At 46.2% G+C, this 22,810-nt stretch overlaps 1 protein-coding gene and 1 long non-coding RNA gene across 3 annotated transcripts in view; one reads left to right on the top strand and one right to left on the bottom strand.

Annotated features, from left to right (window-relative positions):
• Positions 1 to 22,810, bottom strand: part of CIPC (CLOCK interacting pacemaker) — a 44,065-nt gene that overhangs the window by 16,059 nt on the left and 5,196 nt on the right. The window contains exon 1 of one of the 2 annotated variants that reach the window (XM_073610188.1): positions 37 to 59. The exons of the other annotated variant lie outside the window; for it this stretch is intronic. The gene's annotated coding sequence lies outside the window, so the exon portion shown is untranslated. Of the gene's footprint in view, positions 1 to 36; positions 60 to 22,810 lie in introns of those variants that run through there. 2 annotated transcript variants of the gene reach the window in all.
• On the top strand, positions 15 to 20,457 carry LOC141117358 (uncharacterized). The gene is made up of 4 exons (XR_012237144.1): positions 15 to 227; positions 3,583 to 3,681; positions 3,773 to 3,848; positions 20,124 to 20,457. It is a non-coding gene; the product is annotated as an uncharacterized lncRNA (long non-coding RNA).

Raw genomic sequence — 22,810 nt, 5'->3', positions numbered from 1 at the left:
CCCCTACTGAGCCCCGCCTGTCCCCCGACACCATACCTCTCATATACTCCGACATAGCGGCCGGCGCCATCTTGGTGTGGGCAGAGTGCGGGCTCTCCTCAGGTATCAGACACAGTGTGAGAGGTTCTTTCATGCAGCCTGTTCATTCTGTTCTTAGAGCTCCTGGACACTGGACATTTTACCATCTCTCTCCCAGACGCCTTTCCTCCCGGCAGCAAAAACACTTGGTGTGTGTATATCCCGTGTAATGTGTGTAAGCGTGTCAAGTACTTGGGTGTTCATTTATTTATTTGGCCTCGATGTGATTGAAGCCGTATTAGTGCAATTGTGACAGAAAATGGAGTCCTGTCCGTCATACTTTATTTATTTACACTAACATCATTTTTCAGGACGAGCTTTCGGGGTGTGTCCCCTTCTTCAAGGTCCAAGCAGAATAATAATTATTAATTATAATAATAATTTATTTGGCAAGAATAATGTATTTGGGCCACGCCCAATGCGTAGATGCGTTTACACGCCCACCGCACAGACATACGGTCACCGCGCAGACACGTTTACACGCCCACCACATAGAAAATACGCCCACCACGCAGACACGTTTACACGCCCACCGCATAGAAAATACGCCCACCGCGCAGACACGTTTACACGCCCACCGCATAGACACGTTTACACGCCCACCGCATAGAAAATACGCCCACCGCGCAGACACGTTTACACGCCCACCGCATAGACGCGTTTACACGCCCACCGCATAGAAAATACGCCCACCGCGCAGACACGTTTTCACACCCACCACATACAAAATACGCCCACCACGCAGACACGTTTACACGCCCACCGCATAGACGCGTTTACACGCCCACCACATAGAAAATACGCCCACCGCGCAGACACGTTTTCACGCCCACCACATAGAAAATACGCCCACCGCGCAGACACGTTTACACACCCACCACACAGACGCGTTTACACGCCCACCGCATAGAAAATACGCCCACTGTGCAGACACGTTTACACGCCCACCGCGCAGACACGTTTACACGCCCACCACACAGAAAATACAGCCACTGCACGGACACATTTACACACCTACCACACAGACGCGTTTACACACCCACCACATAGAAAATACACCCACTGCGCAGACACGTTTACACGCCCACCGAATAGACATGTTTACACGCCCACCATACAGACACACGCCCACCGCGCAGACACATTTACACGCCCACCACACAGACATGATTACACCCTCACCTCACAGACACGTTTACACGCCCGCTGCACAGACATGTTTACACACCCACCACATAGAAAATACGCCCACCGCGCAGACACGTTTACACGCCCACCACACAGACACGATTATACACGCCCATCACACAGACACGATTATACACGCCCATCACACAGACACGATAACATGGTTAGGCGCATGAAATGTTTTTTCTGCCAAAACTCTGCTGCCCCCAGACACACCGGCTGTGAGGTTTCTTTCTGCCTCTGAACTCCAATGTTAGCGCCACCGACACATAGACCAACATGGAGGAAAAATAACCGCTAGAAGCCCCTAGGAGGCATTACATGGCAGTATGGCGGGTCCCCCCCCCCATGGTGTGTCTGATATCACCTGGAGTCACCCTCAGGGGGGGTCAATCCAATACACTCTACTATGTACATGGGGGGGGGGGTTCATTCCAATACACTGTACTGTGTATATGGGGGGGGGGTCATTCCAATACACTGTACTGTGTATATGGGGGGGGGTCATTCCAATACACTGTACTGTGTATATGGGGGGGGGTCATTCCAATACACTGTACTGTGTATATGGGGGGGGGGTCATTTTAATACACTGTACTGTGTATATTATCGGGGGGGGGGGTCATTCCAATAGACTTTACTGTGTATATGGGGGGGTCATTCCAATACACTGTACTGTGTATATGGGGGGGGGGGTCATTTCAATACACTGTACTGTGTATATGGGGGGGGGGTCATTTCAATACACTGTACTGTGTATATTATCGGGGGGGGGGGGTCATTCCAATAGACTGTACTGTGTATATGAGGGGGGGGGGTCATTTTAATACACTGTACTGTGTATATTATCGGGGGGGGGGGGGGGGTCATTCCAATAGACTTTACTGTGTATATGGGGGGGGGTCATTCCAATACACTGTACTGTGTATATGGGGGGGGGGGGTCATTTCAATACACTGTACTGTGTATATTATCGGGGGCGGGGGTCATTCCAATAGACTGTACTGTGTATATGAGGGGGGGGGTCATTCCAATAGACTGTACTGTGTATATGAGGGGGGGGGTCATTTCAATACACTGTACTGTGTATATTATCGGGGGCGGGGGTCATTCCAATAGACTGTACTGTGTATATGAGGGGGGGGGTCATTCCAATAGACTGTACTGTGTATATGAGGGGGGGGGTCATTTCAATACACTGTACTGTGTATATTATTGGGGGGGGGTCATTCCAATACACTGTACTGTGTATATGGGGGGGGGGGTGTCATTCCAATACACTGTACTGTGTATATGGGGGGGGGTCATTCCAATGCACTGTACTGTGTATATGGGGGGGGGGTCATTCCAATACACTGTACTGTGTATATGGGGGGGGGGGTCATTCCAATACACTGTACTGTGTATATGGGGGGGGGTCATTCAAATACACTGTACTGTGTATATGGGGGGGGGGTCATTCCAATACACTGTACTGTGTATATGGGGGGGGTCATTCCAATGCACTGTACTGTGTATATGTGGGGGGGGGTCATTCCAAAACACTGTACTGTGTATATGAGGGGGGGGGGGTCATTACAATGCACTGTACTCTGTATATGAGGGGGGGGGGGTCATTCCAATACACTGTTCTGTACATGGGGGAGGTCAGTCCAGTACATCATACCACTTATATGGGACGGCCAGCTCAACTCGTACATAAGGGGTGAGTCCAATACACCATACAAGAGGGATTTATTATATAAACGCTGTCAATTTGCACAGGGCTTTACATACAATGGGGGGGGGGCACTCAAGTTCCTCCAACCCAAACTCGCTCATCCATGTCTTTATGGACCTTGCTTTGTGCATTGGTATACAGTCATGTTTGAACAGGAAGGGGCCGTCCGCAAACTATTCCCACAAAGTTGGGGGCATGAAATGTCCAAACTGTCTTGGTATGCTGACACCTTAAGCTCGGGTTCAGACTACTGCAAACACAGACATTGCATGTGATTCACACCCGCACTGCTGTGCCGATCAAATGCAATGTCTGTGCAATGCGAGTTCAGCCATATAGTTTGATGGCTGAACTCGCATTGGATTCGCATAAAAAAGGTGCAGGGACTTTTTTTTCCCCGCATGCCATTAAAGTTCATGTGCGTTTAAAGGCAGGTGTCCCAATACTTTTGATAATATAGTGTATAAAGTTTCCTTTACACCCCTCATTTCTGAATCGTGTGTACATTGTGTCTGGCACCTACCGTGTGAACTTTGCAATGGGGCTCCTCCATGACCAGCTCCCACCTTGTAATACGCATTTTATTTTTTAATTAGAAATAAGTTGAGCTGAAGCCTTCTGGAAGGTAGTGAAGAACGCACAGTGAGACGACCCAGCGCATTTCTGGATTTCTCCTGATTGGGCAGATCATTCAGGTATCCATATTGTATCGGAAATGATAAGCACAATTAGTGATCTCCTGTATTGCTATAAGGGTGTCACATTCATGTGATCAATGTTTTCTAGATCATCATTTCTCAGCCAGGGTTCCTCCAGAGGTTACTAGGCAATCCTTGAGCAAAGAGCGATTTGTGCCTCTCAGGTAAGTTATTACTTACATTAGTAGTCCATTCACCTACCTGTAATGGAACATTATTCCCAATGAACACCAATGTAAGGGGAACTCTTCCCACAGACCGCCGATGTAATGGGGCCCTTCTCTTATTGACTCCCAATGCCCACCAAAGTTATAGTTCCATACTAGCTAAGGTTGAATAAAGATGCTAGTCCATCCAGTTCAACCTGTGTAGGTGTATCAATGTCAATAATCATTTCCCAGAGTCTTTTAACCACTTGACAACTGGGCACTTAAACCCCCCTCCTGCCCAGACCAATTTTCAGCTTTCAGCGCTCTCACACTTTGGATGACAATTACTCAGTCATGTAATACTGTACCCAAATTAATTTTTTGTCCTTTTTTTCATACAAGTAGAGCTTTCTTTTGGTGGTATTTGATCACCTCTGGGTGTTTTATTTTTTGCGCTATAAATGAAAAAAGACAGAAAATTTTGAAAAAAAAAATTTTCTTAGTTTCTGTGATAAAATTTTGCAAATGATTAATTTTTCTTCATAAATTTTGGCCACAATTTATACTGCTACATATCTTTGGTAAAAATAACCCAAATTAGTGGATGTTATTTGGTCTTTGTGAAAGTTAGAGAGTCTACAAGCTGTGGTGCAAATCATAAAAAATTGATCACACCTGATGTACTGGTGGCCTATCTAATTTCTTGTGACCCGAACAAGCCAGGAAAGTACAAATACCCCCCAAATGACCCCTTTTTCTAAAGTAGACAATCCAAGGTATTTAGTAAGAGGCATGGTGAGCTTTTTGATGTAATTTTTTCCCACAATTCTTTGCAAAATGAAGATTTTTTTTTTTCCCCACAAAATTGTCATTGTAATAGGTTATTTCTCTCACATGGCATGTATATACCACAAATAACACCCCAAAATACATTCTGCTACTCCTCCTAAATATTACGATACCACATGTGTGGGACTTTTTCACAGCCTGGCCACATAGAGAGGCCCAACATGCAGGGAGCACCGTCAGGTGTTCTAATCTAGGAGCATAAATTACACATCTAACTTGTTGACTACCTATTACACTTTTGAAGGCCCTAGAGCACCAGGACAATGACACGTGACACTGACGTGGCACTGATACCACTGATGTGGCACTGATGACAGATGGCACTAATACGTGGCACTGATGACAGATAGCACTAATACGTGGCACTGACAGATGGCACTAATACGTGGCACTGATGACACGTGACACTGATGACAGATGACACGTGGCACTGATGACAGATGGCACTAATACTTGGCACTGATGACAGATGGCACTAATACTTGGCACTGATGACAGGTGGCACTAATACGTGGCACTGATGACACGTGACACTGATGACAGATGGCACGTGACACTAATATGTGGCACTGATGAGAGATGGCACTTATACGTGGCAGTGGGGACAGATGGCAGTGGGGACAGATGGCAGGGACATGACAGTGGGGACAGATGGCAGGGACAGATGGCAGTGGGGACACTTTTTCCTCGTTTTTGTTTTTTTTTTACACTTACCACTGCAGCGGTTCGCTCTCCCTCCTCACACGCTGTCTCTGTGTGAGGAGGGAGAGCCGGCGATGAGAGATGATCTCATATGTTTACATATGAGATCAACTCTCATTGGCACCGCCGATCGCGCTGAAAACAGCCGCTATGATTGGCCGTTTTCAGCGATCTTTGACTGGCTTTGTCCAAGGGACAGGGCCAGCACAGAACTTCCCCGATGCGCGCCCGCAGGAGCAAACAGAAGGACGTCCAGGGGCGGCCTCCCGGCGATTAGCATCCGCGCTCCAGCCGTCTTTCGGCTATAGCGCGGGCGCAAAGAGGTTAAAACTATCAACACTCCCTGCTGACATCACCAATTGTGGAAGAAAGTTCCACATCCTTATCACCCTGACAGTGAAAAACCCCATATTCAACTTAAGGTTAAACAAATTCTCCTCCAGTCTCATTGTGTGGCCCCGTGTCCTCTTACACTCTCTGAGACTGAAATGTTTTCTTCCTACGCTGGGATCACCATTGAGGTATTTTATATCACTATCATATCTATATCTATGTGTCCATACACACATGGACGTTTTTTAGCTTTAATGAGCAGTGGAGTTTATGGGCTTTTTTCTGAACGCCAGAATTTTGCGTTCAAAGTGCCTTTTTTTAACGCCAAACGCAGATAAACGTGCGTTAATTAGCGTTCGGCGTTCTATTTTTTCAATGCATTGTGGGAGTTTGGAATGCATTGTGGGATTTTTGGAGTGTCCTCTGTGTACTTTTATTAAAAACGCCCATAAACGCTAATGCTAAAAAAGATCATAAACGCTAGTACAAAACCAGAGTTTTCTGTCAGCAATCTGGCATCCAGAAAAAGCTTTTTTGAGCTTCAGTGTGCATGGAGCCTAATAGTCTGCTGGCTTTGCTTGCTTGCTGCAGCTTGACATTGCGTTCTATTGCTCAGTCTGTCTTCTACCAGGACCCCCAGAGGGAATCCTCTGCCCACCAATGTAAGAGGACACCAGTGTATGGAGAATTCCTACCCTGACCACCAATGTAAGAGGCATTCTTCTCCACTGAGCACCAATCTATGGAGGTCCTTATCAGCTGAGCACCAATCTAGGGAGGTCCTTATCAGCTGAGCACCACTCAAGGGAGGTCCTTTTCTGCTGAGCACCAATCTAGGGAGGTCCTTATCTGCTAAGCACCATTTTAGGAAGGTTCTTATCCACTAAGAACCCATTTAGGGAGGTCCTTATCTGCTGAGCACTAATCTAGGGAGGTCCTTATCCACTGAGCACCAATCTAGGGATGTCCTTATACGCTGAGAAATCATCTAGGGAGGGCCTTATTTGCTGAGCACCATTTTAGGAAAGTTCTTATCCACTAAGAACCCATTTAGGGTGGTCCTTATCTGCTGAGCACTAATATAGGGAGGTCCTTATCCACTGAGCACCAATCTAGGGATGTCCTTATACGCTGAGAAATCATCTAGGGAGGTCCTTATTTGCTGAGCATCAATCTTAGGGAGGTCCTTAACCCGCTGAGAACCCATCTAGGGAGGAGCTTATCTGCTGAGCACCAATCTAGGGATGTCCTTTTTCTCTGAGCACCAATCTAGGGAGCTTCTTCTCTGCTGAGCACCAATCTAGGGATGTCCTTTTTCTCCGAGCACCAATCTAGGGAGCTTCTTCTCTGCTGAGAACCAATCTAGGGAGGTCCTTATCTGCTGAGCACCAATCTAGGGAGGTCCTTATCCACTGAGAACCCATCTAATGAGGTCCTTATCTGCTGAGCACTAATCTAGGGAAGTTCTTATCCACTGAGCACCAATCTAGGGAGGTCCTTATCTGCTGAGGTCTGTCTTTAGACAGGAAGTATTCCCCTCTATAACCCCTCCCATACAGGAAGTACTTCAGTTTTTTACCAATGTCTGCAAGGTGGATGGCACGGTTGTTTGAGCTCTCCAGGTCTCTAGTCTCACAAACGGTTCTTAAATGAATCAAGGGGTTGACCGATCGGATCCATTTGACACAGGCTTTACATGTTTAGATAAATGGTACCTGAGCCTCATAAAGAAGAACCAAGATCCTGCAAGGTTTTGCCTGTAATGCAGCCTCCAGGCACTGGACCCTGCAAAGTGGAATCCTGGACACTACAGCGCTAAGGCATTCCTGCGGGGTGCTGTACAGGTCCAAGGGAGTTGACCCTAAACATAAAAAGGGTACCCAGTCCTTGAAGGTCCTCAAGTGACAGGAACCCGCCGTGAAGGGTGAAGATTGGGCTCTTAGTTTCTAAGCTGCCCTGCACCTGGACGGGTAAGTGAAACCCCTTTATTATTATTGTGGGGTGTCCCAGTGATTGTAACAATCAGTCAAGCTAGCTAGAGGCTGGACACCTGTGTGCAGTGACCATATGGGGGAGTTTTGGGCTAGCTGTGAGTGTTTGCAAAGTGTACCTTTTTTACGTGTGTCTGGCTGTTTTTTACCTGTATGACACACTCGTTCTCCGGGACCGCGCGCGTGCGTGTGCACGCATGCGTAGAATGTTCCCGGTGCATAGCCAGCTTATTTAAGCTGTGTATGCCAAGCATGTGGTGCTTCCAGAAGGCAGCTGTGGGACACAGAGCAGGCTCTGGACCAGGCATTTGCAGCGATTCATTTCTCCTTACCTGGGTCTTGTGAGTCACCAGGTGTTGCTTGGCAGGCTTGTTGCATAGGGGCTTGGTGAGCCCTATTAAAGGGTCTCCCTTCTGAGGTGTGTTAATACTACACCCAGGTACTCCCTTTTTGTGGCTAGTTAATGTCTTCAAAAAAAGAGGAGCAGGACTAACACTACAGGGAAGGGCACACCTATGTCATCAGTAGTTTCTGATGAACTTGGTTGTATCCCTAGTGTTGTATCTCCTGAAGGACCAGAGGCTTCCGGGCAATCTCAGCCGCTGCACCTATCTGGGATTGTGCCTACAGTCAACGCTGCTGCTTCACCCTTTATCACTAAGGATGAACTGTCCTCAGCCCTAGCTGGTGTTCTATCGAGAAGTGCCCGGTACGAACGGTGCTTGCGCCACACATGTGCCGTACGGAACAGCACAATTGTAAACTCAGCTGTTGTGTTGTTCCATACGGCGCATGCGCAGTACATCCCGGGCACTTCTCGATAGCGGGCACTACCCAACAGAACACCGGGTTAGAGCACTGGATTGCTGGCATGATTGCCTCCATCCTGGAGTGCTGTATTTTGCTGTTGACACTTTAAAGGATTCAATACAGCAGGTTTCTCATTTGGCTCTCTTGTCTGTACATATGCGCAGACTTTTGTGGCTTAAGAACTGGTCAGCCGAGCTTCCTTGTAAAAAGTTATTGGCAGGTTTCCCCTTTCATGGGGAACGTTTATTTGGTGATCACTTATACAAATATATCCAAAATATTTCCAGAGGGAAGAGTTCTCTACTACCTGTGAAGAAAAGCACCAGGCGTCCCTCAGGGACTGCTTCCTCAAATGGCTCTGCGCCAAGGCAATTCCGCCGCCAACAGGGCGCTAGGACCAGGGGCAAACCGCAGGGCCAGGGCAAGAAAAAGCCCTGGGTCCAAAATTCTTCTAAGCCCAACACCAAGCCCTCCTTTTGAGGGGATGCCCCCACTCCATCGGGTGGGGGGAAGGCTGCTGCACTTTGCGGACATTTGGAGAACAATAGTTCCTGATGAGTTGTTAACTTCAACTATAGCCCGCAGTTACGAGCTGGAGTTATGGGGTGTTCCCCCTCAGAGGTTTTTAAGATCCAGCATTCCCTCGGATCCTCTAAAAAGAGACTTATTGCTTCAGGCACTACATCATTTAGTGCATCAAGGAGTGATTGTAGAGGTTCCTGTACCCGAAAGGGGCGCAGGGTTTTACTCGAACCTATTTACGGTTCAAAAACCAAAATGGGGACACAAGGCCCATTTTGGACCTAAGATTCCTGAACCAGTATCTATTGATCCAGTCCTTTCAGATGGAGTCTGCCTGCTCAGTAGTAGCCTCACTCCAGATGTGAGACTTTCTAACCTCCATCGATATAAAGAATGCGTATTTACACATAACTATCTTTCAGCCTCATCAGAGGTTCCTGCGATTTGCAGTAGAGGAACGTAATTTTCAGTTTGTGGCTCTACCCTTCGGGCTTGCTACAGCTCCCCGGGTGTTCACAAAGGTCCTAGCACCAGTACTGGGTCTTTTAAGGGCCCAAGGGATCCTGGTGCTCGGGTATCTGGACGACCTCCTGCTCAGAGATCACTCACTACAGGCTCTAGAACAGAGCATAACATGCACAGTGCGATATTTGGAAAGCTTATGCTGGATCATAAATACTGAAAAGTCAACCTTGAGACCAGCGCAGAGTCTAAAGTATTTAGGTCTGATCCTAGATACGGTCGAAGCAAGAGTATTCTTGCCACCTGCAAGGATCTGTGGCATGAAGGATCAGGTGCATCAGATAAGGGGCACCAGACAACCCTCCATTCAGCTCTGTATGAGTCTTCTAGGGAGGATGGTATCCTCCTTCGAGGCTGTGTCCTATGCCCAGTTCCATTCCAGGCCTCTACAACAAGACACCTTGTTGGCTTGGAACAGGAGAGGACAAGCCCTGGATTATCCAATCTTCTTGGGCACGCTTAAGCCTAAACTGGTGTTTGCAGGATCAGAACCTGCGAAAGGGAAGATCCTTCCTCCCGGTAACTTGGAGAGTACTGACTACAGATGCCAGTCTCTCAGGTTGGGGAGCGACCCTAGAGGGGCTAACAGCTCAAGGTCCTGGACAGTGTAGCTTCAGGACTGCCCTATCAGGGTTCAGTCCGACAATGCCACTGCAGTGGCCTATATAAACCATCAAGGCAGTACCAGGAGTCGTTCAGCTCTGAAGGAGGTGAACCACATACTAGCCTGGGCAGAGGGACATGTGATGATTCTATCGGCAGTCCATATCCCGGGAGTAGAGAACTGGAAGGCAGATTATCTCAGCCGCCAGCAGATCTGCCCGGGGGAATGGTTCCTACACCCAGGGGTGTTCAAGGAAATTTGCCAACGTTGGAGATGGCCAGAGGTCGACCTACTGGCATCCAGGTTCAACAACAAGCTACAGCAGTTTGTGTCCCGAACAAGAGATCCTCTGGCAATCGGAGCAGATGCTCTGGTAGTTCCATGGAGCTATTTATGCTTTCCCTCTGATCCCTCTTCTTCCACATTTGTTGCGCAGGATTCAGAGAGAGGGAGTTCCAGTCATTCTGGTGGCACCAGCCTGGGCTAGAAGGCCCTGGTTCCCGGAGATTGTGAGACTGACAATAGACGGGCCATATACGCTTCCACAGCGCCCTGATCTACTGTCTCAAGGTCCTATATTCCACCCCAATTTACAGTCTCTAAATTTGACGGCATGGCTTTTGAAGCCAGGGTGTTAAAGGACCGTGGCATCTCGGGAACGGTGGTGTCTACCCTAGTAAATGCTAGAAAAGCTGTCACTAGGAAGATCTGTCATAAGGTCTGGAAGCCTTTTATTGCTTGGTGTGAAGCCAAAAAAAAATGGCATCCTCGGAAATATGTGATTGGAAGAATTCTCTCTTTTCTACAGTCAGCTGTGGAAATCAAATTGGCTTTGACTACAATCAGAGGTCAAGTTTCGGCCCTATCAGTATTCTTCCAAAGGCCTTTAGCCTCCCATTCACTGGTCCAAACCTTTATGCAGGGGGAAACTCGCTTGCTTCCCCCCATTAGGTCACCTATGTGTCCTTGGGACTTGAACTTGTTGCTGTCTGTGTTACAGAAACAACCATTTGAACCTATCAAGGAAATTACATTAGACTTGCTGTCACTCAAGCTAGCCTTCCTGATGGCTATCACCTCGGCTAGAAGGGTGTCGGAGTTGGCGGCCCTTTCATGCAGGGAACCGTACTTGATCCTTCACCACGACAGGGTCGTGTTATGACCTGTTCCATCCTTTTTGCCAAAAGTGGTGTCGGCCTTTCATTTAAATCGAGACATTATTTTGCCTTCTTTTTTCTCTCAGCCTCGTTCGGCGGAAGAGAGACGACTGCATTCTTTGGACGTTGTTCAGGCAGTCAAGGTTTATTTGTCTAGATCTGCAGAGATCCGAGGATCAGGCTCCTTTTTTGTTTTACCATAAGGACCCAAGAAGGGACAGGCAGCTTCCAAAGCTTCCATTGCCAATTGGGTCCGTTAATTGGTCATTAAGGCCTATGGTGTGAAATGTAAAGCTTCTCCCTTTAGGGTGAGAGCTCAGGGGTGTAGGAACCTCCTGGGCTTTTCGCCATCAGGTATCTGTGGCTCAGATTTGTAAGCCTACTACCTGGTCTTCAGTGCATACGTTCACAAAATTTTATCAAGTCGATGTTCGAGCAGCCGAGGATTCAGCTTTCGGCCGCAGTGTACCGCAGGCTGCCGTATAAAGTCTGATGGCAATTGTTTGGCAGGGTGTCACCCTCCCCTCAAGGCTATTGCTCTGGGAAGTCAGGTAATGAATATTAACCTAACTCTGTGTCCCATGATGTATGAAAAAGAAAATAGGATTTTTTCGTCAAACTTACCTGTAAAATCCCTTTCTTTGAGTATCTCATGGGACACAGGGGTCCCTCCCCTCTTTTTGAGGATTCAGTGCTTGCTACAAAACTTAAGTACTTCTTTTGTGGGAGGGGTTATATAGGGGATCACTTCCTGTCTAAAGACCTTTGGTCTACCAGTGTCCATTCACCTGGAGAAGAAGTATAACCCAGCATGTAATGAATATGACGAAAAAATCCTATTTTACCATCGTCTCCAAGGCGGCCACATCAGGTTGGTGTGGAGGTAGCCAATTCTTTTTGTCATAGTATAGGAGGTATGATATGAGCAGCTTAGAGTGATGGGAACGCTGTTCATCACCAGGGATTCCCAGTAGGGCTAGGGAAGGAGTAGGTGTTAAGGTGAGTTGTAGTCTAAGGTTAATTTCAACAAACACAGCTTCCCAGTATGACATACTGTAATTGAGGGGCATTCCCAGAACATATGTCTATAGGAACCCTGACGTAATCTATAGCTGGGGTAGACAGGATTGCGCTCAGGAAAGACCCTGTGTAGCCTCTCCAGGGCATAATATACCCGATGAAGAAATTTAACCTGAATCAGCTTATCCTGAGACAAAATCACAAGCTTTGGGCCTTGTTTTAAGCAATCCTCCCAATCCTCTCTATCTAGAGATGGAATATCCCCCTTCCAGTACTCCCACAGTTTTCCCATCCTGGGTATATCGGTACAGAGAAGAGCGCCATAGAGAGTCTATAGTGGCTTGTTTAGGTCTCAAGGTGTCAAAAGTTCCTCTATGGGGTCAGCTTTGAGAGTAGGAGATCTAAGGAACTGAGCTCTAGCTGCATTTCGCAGCTGGAAGTACAGGAACAGCATCCAGCCAGGCAGACCGAACTTCCGAGACAGTGATGAGAAATATAGAAGGGTGCCTGTAGGCATAATGTCCCCAAGAGTTCTAATCCCATAAAGGGTCCATAGGTAGGGATCCGGGATGGTGCAAAAGTGAAGGAGTCCAGGGTTGCCCCATGGGGGTTGAGCAGGAGACAGCTGGCCTGAAGCAGAAAAACATTGTGTAGCTGCTCTCCATATCCGCCATGTAGCATGCGTAGGCCCTGGCAAAAAATGATATGCCCGTGGACCCAGATAAATTAAGTTATGGAGATCCATTAAAGTTCCCAAAAAAGCCGCTTCTAGACAAGTGGCCGTGTTGGCCCTGAAACTCTGGAACCACCAGTAGGCAGATACCAGTATTGCCGCCCAGAAATAAACCAGAAAATTCGGTAAAGCCAATCCTCCCAACCTTGGAGGAAGATATAGAGTAGATTTAGCCATGCGGGGGGGGGGGGGGGGCTCCATTCCAAATAAAGGAAATCAGCAAACTGTCTATTTCTTTAAAAAAGGTGATAGGGACCCAGACTGGACAGTTGCGAAAGATGTAGTTGAAACGTGGGAGGAGCATTATTTTGACCAGATTAATTGGGCCTATCAGGTTCAGCGGGAGCCCGGACCACGACAAAAAAAACACTTTTTGAGCAAGGTTAAGAGTGGTTGAAGATTACGGTAAAAAAAATCCGACATTCGTCTGGTTACCTGCACACCCAACTATCTAAATTCCTCAACCCACTGTAGAGGAGAGGATGCGGCCACGTGAGCCGCTCTGTCATCTATTGGAAGAAGGTTAGATTTGGACCAATTAATCCGTATTCCCGAAAAAGTACAAAACGTGTCAAAATTTTTTAGGGCTGCTGAAAGCGACGGACCCGCATCATTCAGATATAGTAAGGCATCATCCGCGTATAAGGATAGTTTCTCCTCCAGGCGTCCCACCCTCAAGTCCCTGACCTCAGATAATTCCCTAATTAGGAGTGCCAGGGGTTCCAGGGCCATGGCAAACAGGATGGGAGACAGAGGGCATCCCTGCCGCGTACCCCTACTATTGGTGCAGACCCGTTGCCCTGGGTGCCCTATAGAGCATCATAAGCCAGTGGAGGTAGTGGGGCCAAAGCCATAACGCCTCAGGGCCTCCCATAAATATACCCACTCTACTTTCTCAGCGTCCAACGAGGCAATGACTCTTGTGCCTTGATTGTCGTGTGGTATAGAGAGGTTTAGGAATAAGTGTCTCAAGTTAATGTCTGTTCCCTTACCCAGCATGAATCCCATTTGATCAATATGTATCAGATCTTCAATGACAGTGGATAAGCGAATAGCTAGCACTTTCGCTAGAATTTTTTGCATCAACATTTAAGAGTGAGATAGGCCTATAAGAGGCACATACTTGGGTATCCTTGCCAGGTTTGGGAATTTGAACAATAACCGCCTCTTCCATAGATTCCAGGAGACAGCTTAGAAAAAAGGTCTGTAAGCTTGGGGGGGTACAATTTCAGTAAAGTTGGAAAAAAAAATTCAGCAGGAAATCCATCCGAACCTACCTGCCTGTAAGCTCCCAATAGCTGTCTGTATCTTTTCCAGAGAGATATCTGCCTCAAGGCGCTCCCTATCCTCCCTGTCCAACACCGGAAACTTAATGGGGTCTAGAAAGGCGGTCAAATCATTTGTGGCATATGAAACCCTGGACTCGTAAAGCTCCTGAAAGAATTGCATAAAACTCTGATTAATAAGGTCTGGGTCCACTAGCAAGTGTCCATTAACATCCCGTACACTAGCAATGTGAGTTGTGGGACTTTGCTTTTTTGCCAGCCATGCCAATGTTCGGCCATTTTTACCACCATGTTCAAAGACTTTTTGTTGAGAGTAAAGCAAGGCCTTTTTAGTATTCTCTACGTGAAGAAGGGAAAGCTGTCTCAGAGTCCTCTGCCAGACCCGATGTCTATCCGGAGTTGGAGAGGAGACATAGTCTGCCTCCAACCCAGCCGCCTGAGCCTCCAGAAACTCTGAGTGAGACCCCTCTCTCTAAAGCGTCGCAATGCGAGATATATACGCACCTCTGACCCATGCCTTAAAAGAATCCCATCGTACCATAGGAGACTCATTGTCCCCATTCATAGTCCATTTGTTGCTTACCGATTCTGTGATTGGTTCTTGGATCATCCGTTGCCCAAAACCTGGAGAGACGCCACATCCTAACTGCTAGTGGGGCTGACAGGGAGAGAGTTAAACTAAGTGGGGCATGATCCGACACCCCCGTGGGAGTATACACGCCTCAGTAACCTAGCGGAGGCTGTCAGAAGAGGCAAAAGCCAGAACCAACCGTGAAAGGGAATTAAAGGTGGCAGAGTGACAAGTGTATTCTCTAGCGTCGGGATGCAGATGCCGCCACGCATCTGCCAAAGCAAAAGTGGAGGCCCATTGCATCAAAGCAGAAGTACCCCGTGTCACCCTCTGCAATCTATCCAGGCCTGGGCAAGGAACTATGTTGAAGTCGCCCATCAGAAATTTAGCTAAAGTGTCATAACTCAATGCCATGGTCATGATGTCATTTAGTATAGTAATTGAGGCTGGAGGGGGCAAATCCAGTACCACCAGAACCATCTTTTTGTCATATACTCTAGCATGAAGTATGACATATCGCCCATCTGGGTCAGTATGCACCTCCAGTACTCGAAAAGGCAGGGTTTTCCGGATTAGAATACTTACACCCCTGACATAATTGGAGTAGGTTGAGTGAAAATGTTCACTAACCCAGGGTCACCGGAGTCCATTAATTTTGGAGCCCTGGAGTTGAGTCTCCTGCAATATGCAGACATACGGTTTGTACTTTTGGAGAAATTTAAAGACTAGGGACCGTTTCACTGCTGAGTTAAGGCCTCCGACATTCCATGAGATTATGTTGAGCTGAGACATGGGTGAATACATACAGATAACAGTGATAGGATTAAAGTAACACATTACTCTGTACAGTTTCCTGAAAACTCCTCTCTTTGGGGAAGCCTATCCTGCCTTCAGCTAACAACCGAATCTTCTACTTCCCTCATCAGTTCATCGCTTACAGTCACTACCTTTTTGTTTCACCAGCCCCTCCCTCTTTAGAATGTAAGCTCGCAGGACCAGGGCTCCTCTAACCTTCTTGTATTGAATTGTTCTGATGGTGTATTGTCTCCCTTTATATTGTAAAGCGATGCGCAACCTGTTGGCGCTATATAAATCCAGATATCAGTGGTGGTGCATCCATAAGGGCGCACGGGCTCCGCCCCCTCTCTCCAGCCACCCCTCTAGCACCAACAGATAGATTCATGCATTGCAGTGGCCGCGTTTGGTGGGCACAGTGGCGGCAATTGATGGCACAGTGGCGGCAATTGATGGCACAGTGAGGCTGCAATTGATGTTTTTTTTCAGCATTTTTCAGTTTGTTTGCCCCCCCCCCAAAAAAAATAAATACATTTGAGCACCAGCCGCCACTGCCAGATATAATAATCCTGGCCAGGCCAATCAAGATGGCTGAAGATCCCGAACCTGGGAGAAGCCAGCTTTATAAATGTGTTGATAATTTCTAGAAATAATAATTGAATAGATACTCCTGATTGGTTGTTACAGCCAACTAAGACCCCATACACACTATACCACTTTTGTTATTAGATTTCCTTTAGATTTACCAAAACCATGTAGTGCAAGGGCCTGCCTGATTGCATACACATTGAAACCCTTAAAGTTTGACCTCATATTATATGGTTTTGATAAATCTGAAGAAAAAAATCTACAGAAAATTGTATAGTGTGTCCAGTTTAAGTCATTTGTTTGCTGCAGGTTTACAACTTAGTCTAAAGCCAAATTGGTTATAATTTACAATGATCTCCTTTCACCAGTAGGGGGAGATGTTACACTTCTCTTTTCCATCAGCCTGGGGCACTTTATTGTATGGAATCTAATTCATCTCTGTAATGGAAAGAGCAATATCTCATGTTAAATAATCTGCTTTCAGTGGCTTTATTAAATATAGTAACAGTAACAAGATAAAGACGGATGAATAGATCTGAGATAAATAAAGTGCAAAGCAGACACATAACATGTCCTACATTGTAAAGATCCATAGAGAAGGTACAAGAGTTCATTATGTTTGCTGATTAGTGAATATATTCAGCATGCCCGGTCAGGACTGCTGAGTACAGTAAAAGTGCATACTGTGCAGAACAGTCCATTTGCAGCCTGTACAGACAGGGGCTGGGGGGGGGGGCTACTCAGGGCCGCTGATAAAGTAGTACAGCTGACCCTCCTGTACCAAGGCCCAGGCACTTTGCCGAGCAGGAGGGATGGCTGTACTGCCTTATTGCAGACATTGATCCTCTTGTTCCTCCCCCTGCAGTTTTTCCGGCTTCTCCTCCTTTCCCAGCTGCCGGCTGTGCTGCAGGGGGTTCAGTTCTAGTATCTGCGCCCCTCTGCTGTCCGGGTCCCCCTTTTGTGTTCACTTCCCCCGCAGCACTCCTGGCTTCCCTCCTCTCCAGCAGTTGCTGAAGGCACACAGGGGAATGTTTCAGGATGGAGAGTGGGGAAAGGGGCTGGTAAATATGACATGACTTTCCTTAAATGAACACAGTGAGATCGGTACCAATCGCTCCTGTGTCCATTCATTACTGAAGCATAGTTAATTGTGTTTACTATGTTTCAGTTTGTGAATGAACAGGAAGCCTGTGAGTGCTTTCTATTCATTCATCTGTGCAGCTGAGGCTTCAGAGAAAGCGATTGATGAATCTCGGTGGACAGTCCCTTTCTCACTCTCTGTTTAGACCCCTGATTTTTCATCAAAGCCCCCCAACAGGGCAGTTAAAAAAAATGTAAAAACAAATAAATAAATTAAAAAAAAAAAATAAAGACTCGTTTACATGTGCTTTGCTCTCTATAATTTCTTGCCATATCTCCCAAGCATAGCATCGCAACCGTGGCATGTGTACACCCCTAGCCACTGCCTCTGTTGCTAAAGGGGTTAGCAGTTGGTAAACCGCAAACGCGCAGCTCAACCGTGGAGTTTTTACCGCCCCCCAACCATATATGTGAATGAGCATCAGTCTCCTAACTAGAGGAGCGTACACTCTGATGACATAAAGATATCTTGGTGCACAGGCATACAGAAAAAGATGGCTCAGTGCACAGACATACAGAAAAAGATGGCTCAGTGCACAGACATACAGAAAAAGATGGCTCAGTGCACAGACATACAGAAAAAGATGGCTCAGTGCACAGACATACAGATAAAGATGGCTCAGTGCACAGACATACAGATAAAGATGGCTCAGTGCACAGACATACAGAAAAAGATGGCTCAGTGCACAGACATACAGAAAAAGATGGCTCAGTGCACAGACATACAGAAAAAGATGGCTCAGTGCACAGACATACAGAAAAAGATGGCTCAGTGCACAGACATACAGATAAAGATGGCTTAGTGCACAGACATACAGAAAAAGATGGCTCAGTGCACAGACATACAGATAAAGATGGCTCAGTGCACAGACATACAGATAAAGATGGCTCAGTGCACAGACATACAGATAAAGATGGCTCAGTGCACAGACATACAGAAAAAGATGGCTCAGTGCACAGACATACAGAAAAAGATGGCTCAGTGCGCAGACATACATAAAAAGATGGCTCAGTGCACAGACATACAGATAAAGATGGCTCAGTGCACAGACATACAGAAAAAGATGGCTCAGTGCACAGACATACAGATAAAGATGGCTCAGTGCACAGACATACAGATAAAGATGGCTTAGTGCACAGACATACAGAAAAAGATGGCTCAGTGCACAGACATACAGATAAAGATGGCTCAGTGCACAGACATACAGATAAAGATGGCTCAGTGCACAGACATACAGAAAAAGATGGCTCAGTGTGCAGACATACAGAAAAAGATGGCTCAGTGTGCAGACATACAGAAAAAGATGGCTCAGTGTGCAGACATACAGATAAAGATGGCTCAGTCCGCAGACATACAGAAAAAGATGGCTCAGTGTGCAGACATACAGAAAAAGATGGCTCAGTGTGCAGACATACAGAAAAAGATGGCTCAGTGTGCAGACATACAGAAAAAGATGGCTCAGTGTGCAGACATACAGATAAAGATGGCTCAGTCCACAGACATACAGATAAAGATGGCTCAGTGCACAGGCATACATATAAAGATTGCTCATCGTGCAGACATACATATAAAGATGGCTCAGTGAGCAGGCATACAGATATAGATGGCTCACTGCGCAGACATACATATAAAGATTGCTCAGTGCAAAAAAAATAAATAAAAAAATACAGATCGATAAAGATGGCTCAGTGTGCAGACATCCATATAAAGATTGTTCAGTGCAACAAATACAAATAAAGGTGGCTCAGTGCACAGACATACAGATAAAGGTGGCTCGGTGCACAGACATACAGATAGGGCTACATTCACACTTGCGAATGTGCCCGATAACATTTACATGTGAGAAGCCCAATGGGGGTTTCTCAGTGATTACCCGCAGCAAGCAGTCCCATTGAAAGCAGTGGCAGGCTGCCGCTCCTGCAGCTCATTGCTGCCACTCGCATACAATCACTATGCAGCGATCACCTGTGACTGTCTGCGTCTTCGCTGCATAGTGTTTGCATGGAAAAAAATGACTTACATCGAGATTAACATGTTTATTTGTGATCTTAGTGATTGGGATGACATAATCGTCTTTTTGTGTAGATGGACACGGGGGCTGGTGGTATGTGTTCAGTGTGTTCCGGCCCCCGTCAGGAATGCAACTGATTCTAGTGTTGGAACACACAAGGTCTCTGGCCGCCTGCAGCCTCCTAACCCTACCTTGCTAACCCTCGGTGTCCAGCGGCAGAATGAACATTGGGGCTGATTGACTAAAACCGAAGAGTGGGAAATCTGGTGCAGATGTGCATGGTCACCAATCAGCTTCTAACTTGTTCAATTGAGCTTTGACAAAAAAAAAAAAAAAAAACTGGAAGCTGATTGGTTTCTATGCAGAGCTGCACCAGATTTAGCTTTCTCCAATTTTAGTAAATCAACCTCATTGCATAAATAAAGAGCAGTTTTATTCCAGTCCGTGTTTTCACACCTCTTGTCCATTGATAATAAATCAGCTCCTGGTTTATGCCTGTCCCAGATCTGCTGTGCTCAGTTCTGTTTAGTTCCTGTGTAGTTCTCACTACAATGCCACTACTATTATTAGTCCTAGAGTCCTCAGATTGTGGGTTAGCACACAGCTCACATGTGGGGAACACGTCATTCACATATATGTGCTCTGATTTCTCCAGAAACTGCTGACAGCTTGTCTGGAAAGATCTCGATTGGAGGAAGATTAAAGGACACCAGCCAATCAAGACAGAACACGTGTGCTGAGATCCCAGGGCTGGGGTAAGCCTGCACTCCTTCCAGCGTGAAGAGGAAAGCTGTGATACGCTACAGTGCATGTGGCAGATATGTCACTTTCCTCTCCTGTGTTGTACACAGAATCAGCCTGGATCATTGCTCTGTTATCTTGACATTTCTCTGTGTTAAGATCAGTAATATTTTAGTATCTAAATGTGTGACAGAAGTCAAATTTATCAGCCCTCCTGGAAACCATCCTTCCAAAAAAAGAGAGGAAAAAAGAAAAGATCACTATATAGCTGCATTCATACATGGGCGATTTGAACCGCGGGCATAATCACTGCGATTCTGCCCACGATTTTAAAACACACAGGTGTGAATGACAAAGCGCACATTTCAGATGTCATTGGACGAATGGCACTTAAAATTGCGGTGCGCTTCTGCCGTGATTGTCGCGCTGCAATCGCGGCAAACCGCATTGCGTGTAGCTCGCCAACAAAATTTCAGGAGCTTCCTTTGGGCAAAATGCTTCACGCAATGCGGTTTTGCCGCAATTTATCACACAACAATCAATGCAGAACTGCACCATGTTTTTAGGTGCCATTCATCCTATGACGTCTGAAATGTGCGCTTTGCGATTTGTCATTCATTGAAAACGTGGGCAGAATCGGGGAGATGATGCCCGCGATTCAAAACGCCCATGTGTGAATGTAGCCTAAGAGACAGTTGTTATGGGACAAACATAGACGCCCAACCCCAACCTCTCTTACTGAAAATGCTAGTTGCCTATATGTCGTGCTGATCCATTGACTTCACTTTCCTTTACTTACCTGGCACAATAAATATAAGGCCATCAAACTTTCCTACATTCACACTTGAGCTGAGCATTTTCAGGCATTTTTGAGGGTTTTTTTGAGCAGATTTGCAAATATTATAGGCGTTTTTGCTGTGGCCAATAGAAACCTGAGTAAGGTGTGGAGTGATGCTAGAAAAGGGGAGCTGCTGTTTGAGCTAAAAAAAAGCCAGAAAAAATGCTAATTTCTAACTGTTCAGATTTTCCATTGAAGTCTATGGGGACAAAAACGCTAAAATCTGCCTGAAAAGAAGCTCATGTACTTTTTTTGAGTGACAGGCGTTTTGCTGCAGGCAATAAAACGCTCAAATGTGAACAGGGTCCATTAAAATGAATGGGATTTTGCTTAAGCGTTTGTAAGTGTCAAGCTTTAAGCTGAAAAATGCTCAAGTGTGAACTGGGTCTAATATGCATGCTTCACATTGACTTTCAAAGGATTAAGGCCAGAGGTTCAATTTAACAGCCAGGTACCTAAAAGGGCAGCTAATCAATGGCAGGTCATGAGTAATTTACTGTAACAAAAGATTAAAGGATAAAGTTTTTTTTTTTTTTTTTTTACCTTAATGCAGTCTCTTAAGGTAAAAACTTTTTAGTTCAAGCTCCCCCTGCCTCCCCCCCCCCACCCCCACCAAATACTTACCTGAGCCTGATCTTGATCCAGCACTGAGCCCAAGAGCAGTGGTGCTGCTCGCTCTCTCTCTCCCTCCTCACTGGCTCCTGCTGCTGTCAATCAAATCCAGTGAGGAAGGAATGGAGGGTGGAGTTGAGCTGCACTGTGTGGGTCTATAGACCCACACAGTGCAGCTCGGGATCGAGCCTGCACGAGTACTTCCCTGGCAAGCAGCTTGTTAGGGGGATACTCGGAAAGTAGGAGCTGCAAGGAGTGCCAGCAAGGTGACCCCAGAAGAGGAGAATCGGGCTGCTTTGTGCAAAGCCATTACAGTCAGAATAACAGGTTTTTTATTTAAAGAAAAAAAAGATCCTTTACAATTACATTAACCACTTCAGCTCCAGATTTACCCCTTTCGTGACCAGCCCATTTTTTGCGATACGACACTGTGTTACTTTAACTGACAATTGCGTGGTCGTGCGATGCTGTACTCAAATAAAATGTACGTCCTTTTTTCGCACAAATAGAGCTTTCTTTTGGTGGTATTTGATCACCTCTGCAATTTTTATTTTTTGCGCTATAAACAAAAAAGTTACAGAAAATTTTGAAAAAAATTAAAAAATGTTACTTTCTGCTATAAAACCTATCCAGTAAAAAAATGTAAAAAAACGAATTTCTTCATCAATTTAGGCCAATATATATTTTGCTATATATTTTTGGTAAAAAAAATCCCAATAAGCGTATATTGATTGGTTTGCGCAAAAGTTATAGGGTCTACAAACTAAGGGATATATTTTTGGAATTTGTATTAATTAATTTTTTTTTTACTAGTAATGGCGGCAATCAGTGACTTATAGCGGGACCGTGATATTTTGCGGCGGACAAATCGGACACCTAATTGATATTTTTGACACTTTTTGGGGTACCAGTGAGACCAATACAGTGATGTGCTGTCACTGTATTAATGACACTGGCAGGGAAGGGGTTAACATCGGGGGGTCAAAGAGTTAAATGTCTCCCTAGGGTGTGCTTGCTGTGTTCGGGGGTCCTTGTACCGTGGGAAGGCAGAGATCCAAGTTTCTGCTTAGCAGAAACACAAGATCACTGCCTTCCCTTGTCACAGAACGGTGTTCTGCCTTGTTTACATATGCAGACTAAGGATGAGCTCC

This window comes from Aquarana catesbeiana, linkage group LG13, assembly GCF_042186555.1.
Source record: "Aquarana catesbeiana isolate 2022-GZ linkage group LG13, ASM4218655v1, whole genome shotgun sequence".
Classification (NCBI taxonomy): Eukaryota; Metazoa; Chordata; class Amphibia; order Anura; family Ranidae; genus Aquarana; species Aquarana catesbeiana.
Note: the sequence above shows the minus strand (reverse complement) of the source record. Positions and strands in the feature narration are given on the sequence as shown.